The sequence below is a fragment of the Hyla sarda genome, chromosome 10, assembly GCF_029499605.1.
Source record: "Hyla sarda isolate aHylSar1 chromosome 10, aHylSar1.hap1, whole genome shotgun sequence".
Taxonomy (NCBI): domain Eukaryota; kingdom Metazoa; phylum Chordata; class Amphibia; order Anura; family Hylidae; genus Hyla; species Hyla sarda.
In genome coordinates this window covers 70,499,078-70,504,260 of record NC_079198.1, presented here as the reverse complement: position 1 = coordinate 70,504,260, position 5,183 = coordinate 70,499,078, and the positions used below count along the sequence as shown (strand labels likewise).

Here is a 5,183-nt window from a genome sequence, read left to right as displayed (position 1 = left end):
ACCCTCATACATCCCCATATACAGAAAAATAAAAGTTATAGGTATCAGAATAGTAAAATTTTGTATTTTTGTATAGTTCCCCCACATTAGGTTGGCAGCATAGTTCCCCCACATTAGGATGGCAGCATAGTTCCCCAACATTAGGTTGAAGTTCCCCCACATTAGGTTGACAGCATAGTTCCCCCACATTAGGTTGGCAGTATAGTTCCCCCCTCATTATGTTGTACTTCCCCCACATTAGGTAGGCAGTATAGTTCCCCCACATTAAGTTGTAGTTCCCCCCCATTAGGTAGGCAGTATAGTTCCCCCACATTAGGTTGTACTTCCCCCACATTAGATAGGCAGTATAGTTCCCCCATATTAAGTTGTAGTTTTCCCACATTAGGTTGTAGTTCCCCCAAATTAGGTAGGCAGTTTAGTTCCCCACATTAGGTTGTAGTTCCCCCACATTAGGCTGGCAGTATAGTTCCCCCACATTAGGTTGTAGTTCCCCCACATTAGGCTGGCAGTATAGTTCCCCCACATTAGGTTGTAGTTCCCCCCCCCCCCATTAGGTTGGCAGTATAGTTTCCCCACATTAGGTGCAGTATAACTCCCCCAAACTATGTGCAGTATACCTCCGCCACAGAAATACAGCCTTCAGTCGTATACAGTGTATGGCTGGAGGCCGAATGCCTGTGTACTACCCCACATCAGTGCTCCGACCACCACTCCTCCGGTCAGGGGTCACAATCTACTGCTATGGCCTATAGGCCATAGCAGTAGGTCCCGGGACCGGAGGAGCCGTGGTTGGAGCACTGAAGATGACTTGCAGGTAACTTACCATGCGCATGCACGGAACGTCAGTGACGTCCCAGCGTGCGCTACCTCCCGTGGCCCCTGCATTCTAAAAGTTAACGCAGGGCCGTAGAAAGGTAACTGGTGCATCCTTGTGTCCAGGAAAGATCTTTTGGGACAGGGATGATTCGAATGTGACGCGGCCTCCTGCCGGCTGCTCAGTGTCGGATCCCACCCTGGATCCGCCACTGAGAAGCCCACAGGGGGCCTTCTGGGGGATGGGGCACAGAGGTGATAGAGCCTCAAGTTTGAGGCTCGATTAGGGTGTGCCCAGGCACACTAGGCACACCCCGTGGGCACGCCTATGCTCATATACTGTATATATACACACACATACTGCATACATTTATATACGGTATTTATCGGCGTATAACAAGCACTTTTTAGGCAAAATTTTTTAACCTAAAGTCTATCTGCGTGTTATACGCCAATAAGCCGCTGCAGTTCAATGATTTAAAGCGGGTGCTTTAAATCAATGAACTGCAGCTGCTTTGCAGGTGCAGAGACCTGCCGTCCCTGCCGGCTTCTCTGCCCCTGCCTGTCCTGGGGTCTAGAGCCCTGCTGCCGGCCCTTCTCTCCTCCTGGCTATTGGTGCTGCTGCCCGTTCTCTCCCCCTGGCTATCGGTGCCGCTGCCCTATTGCCGGCGCCGATAGCCAGGGGGAGAGAAGCGGCACCGGGAATGGGGCGTCTCGCAGCGTCGTTGCTATACGTCACTCGTCATTGTGCCGCACCGTGCAGTGCATAGCAACGACGCAGGGGACGCACACCGGGGGCCTGAAGCAGCGCGGACCCCACCCCGGCAACAGGTAATTATACAACCGGGGATGGGGGAGGCAACTGGGCAGCGGCGTCGGCAATGGGTGCTGCTGCCCCTTCTCTCCCCCTGGCTATCGGCGCCCCATTGCCGATGCCGCTTCTCTCCCCCTGGCTATCGGCGCCGGCAATGGGGCGCCGGCACCGATAGTCAGGGGGAGAGAACGGGCATCTGCGCAGATAGCCAGCGGGAGAGAAGCGGCGGCAGCAGGGCTCTAGACCCCAGGAAAGGCAGGGGGATAGAAGCGGGCAACGACGGCCTCTCTCCCCCTGCCTTTCCTGAGGGCTTCTGCGGGGTCAGAAACAGTGTATCGGGGTATACGCATGCACACACACGCACCCTCATTTTACCAAGGATATTTGGGTAAAAAACTTATTTTACCCAAATATCCTTGGTAAAATAAGGGTGCGCGTTATAAGCTGGTGCGTGGTATACCCCATTAAATATGTATTTATTATAGATAAAAATATTTTAATTAAAAATAAGCAGCTTGGTTTACTTTATTTTTATTTGTTTTTGAACATTACTGTTACAGCGTGCGCTCCGGTCCCCGTCCCCGGACCGTCCGCCCCCTCGGCCTTCTGCCCCGGTCACACTGACCGGGAGCCCGGGTTCCCTTGTGTCGGGGACGCGGCTGCCGTGACGGCTGGCTCCCAGTTCCACTTACCTGGCTCCCCGCTCCTTGCGCCGTCCATCTCTGCCACGCGCGCCGCCTTCAGTAAATTTAAAGGGCCAGCGCACCGGTAATTGGTGCGCTGGTTCCTCACTTCCCCTGCCTTCCCAATAAAAGGCACCTGCCCCTTCCTGCCCTTGCCGGATCTTTGTGCCCTAGTGCCTCTGAGAAAGCATTCCTATTGTGTTTATTGCCTTGCCTGTTGCCGAACCCGTTGCTACCGCCTACTCGCCTGTGAACCCTTTATTTTTATTTGTTTTTGAACATTACTGTTACAGCGTGCGCTCCGGTCCCCGTTCCCGGACCGTCCGCCCCCTCGGCCTTCTGCCCCGGTCACACTGACCGGGAGCCCGGGTTCCCTTGTGTCGGGGACGCGGCTGCCGTGACGGCTGGCTCCCAGTTCCACTTACCTGGCTCCCCGCTCCTTGCGCCGTCCATCTCTGCCGCGCGCGCCGCCTTCAGTAAATTTAAAGGGCCAGCGCACCGGTAATTGGTGCACTGGTTCCTCACTTCCCCTGCCTTCCCAATAAAAGGCACCTGCCCCTTCCTGCCCTTGCCGGATCTTTGTGCCCTAGTGCCTCTGAGAAAGCATTCCTATTGTGTTTATTGCCTTGCCTGTTGCCGAACCCGTTGCTACCGCCTACTCGCCTGTGAACCCTTGCCGCCTGCCCTGACTTCTGCTACGTCCGACCAAGCTCCTGCCTGCTCGCTGTGTACCACGCCATATCAGCTGCCAGAGAGGTTGAGTTGCTACTGGCGGATACGACCTGGTGGTTACCGCCGCAGCAAGACCATCCCTTGCGGCGGGCTCTGGTGAAAACCAGTAACCACTTAGAACCGGTCCTCTGGTACAACCCGCGCCATCGCCTCTCTGGTCCAGAGGATCCACTACCAGTCCTGCCGGTTTGTGACAATTACTTTTGTCATATTTTGTTATACTTAAGAAAAAGAAAAAATAGGAAGAAAAAAAACTCAAAAAGTAAAGTTCTTTAATTTCACCTAAAGACACAGAAAACTATACAAGGAATGAACATAAACAGCATCACGTTTATGTCAATAACTTATAATGCAGATGAACAGAGGAGACGTGCAGTTCGCGCCCGTCCAGTGCTTTGTCCCGCGCTATGATGGACTCGTCAAATTTGATCATCAAGGTGGTTCCTTTGTGCCAATGAGCCATCACTTTTGCTGGAAAGCCGCTGCAGGTCAGCAGGGTCTCCACAGTGCTGGCTGTGAAGGAAGCACAGTTCAATGTGGTGTTCTCCTTGGGGACAGAGATGTAGGAGTTGATCAGCGGGTCCTTCTCGATGTTGTAGTAGGTTTTCTCGTTGTCGTACGTCTGCTCCGGCTTGTCGGCTTCCTTACCGAACAGAGCCTTCTAGGCCAACACCTTGATGAAGAGGAGGGCGCTGATAACCTTGGTCTCCCGTTTACCGTTCTTCTCTCTCATCACCAGCTTGTCCAGGATGCGACATCCCACTTGTAGGCCCAACTCAGAGAGTTTAGCTGGCGCTCGGAGACGGAATAGACGTGTTTTTGTCAGTACTGGAACGCGAACGCACTAAGGCTCACTTCTGTCTTGGGCTGGGCCAGAGAACGTTCTAGAATAGTAGGCTTCCTTTGGCTGAAGCGCAAATCCATGACCTAAGGGAGAGATCAGGGATGTGCACAGACATTTTGAAGGGCAGGGGGTCAAGTAAAAAAAAGAGGGCACTTTTCATAATTTAACCCCTTAAGGACTCAGCCCATTTTGGCCTTAAGGACTCAGACAATTTAATTTTTACGTTTTCATTTTTTCCTCCTCGCCTTCTGAAAATCATAACTCTTTTATATTTTCATCCACAGACTAGTATGAGGGCTTGTTTTTTGCGCGACCAGTTGTCCTTTGTAATGACATAACTCATTATATCATAAAATGTATGGCGCAACCAAAAAACACTATTTTTGTGGGGAAATTAAAACGAAAAACGCAATTTTGCTAATTTTGGAAGGTTTCGTTTTCACGCCGTACAATTTATGGTAAAAATGACGTGTGTTCTTTATTCTGAGGGTCAATACAATTAAAATAATACCCATTATTACGTACTTTTCTATTATTGTTGCGCTTAAAAAAAATCACAAACTTTTTAACCAAATTAGTACGTTTATAATCCCTTTATTTTGATGACCTATAACTTTTTTATTTTTCCGTATAAGCGGAGGTATTGGGGCTCATTTTTTGCGCCATGATCTGTAATTTTTTTTGATACCACATTTGCATATAAAAAACTTTTAATACATTTTTTATAAAAAAATTTAATAAAATGTATTAAAAAAGTAGGAATTTTGGACTTTTTTTTTTTTTCGTTCACGCCGTTCACCGTACGGGATCATTAACATTTTATTTTAATAGTTCGGACATTTACGCACACGGTGATACCAAATATGTCTATTAAAAAATTTTTTACGCTTTTTGGGGGTAAAATTTTTATTGGGGGAGGGGATTTTTCACTTTTTTTTTACTTTTACTTTTACATTTTTTTACATTTTTTTTTACACTTGAATAGTCCCCATAGGGGACTATTCATAGCAATACCATGATTGCTAATACTGATCTGTTCTATGTATAGGACATAGAACAGATCAGTGTTATCGGCGATCTTCTGCTCTGGTCTGCTCGATCACAGACCAGAGCAGGAGACGCCGGGAACCGGACGGAGGCAGGAGAGGGGACCTCCGTGCGGCGCTATGAATGGTCGGATCCCCGCAGCAGCGCTGCGGGCGATGCGATCATTCATTCAAATCGCTCACTGCCGCAGATGCCGGGATCTGTATTGATCCCGGCACCTGAGGGGTTAATGGCGGACGCCCGCGAGTTC

General features: G+C 49.8%; 1 pseudogene; it reads right to left on the bottom strand.

Annotated features, from left to right (window-relative positions):
• Positions 1–3,373: 3,373 nt before the first annotated feature.
• Positions 3,374–5,183, bottom strand: part of LOC130293212 (trafficking protein particle complex subunit 5-like) — a 4,796-nt pseudogene continuing 2,986 nt past the window's right edge.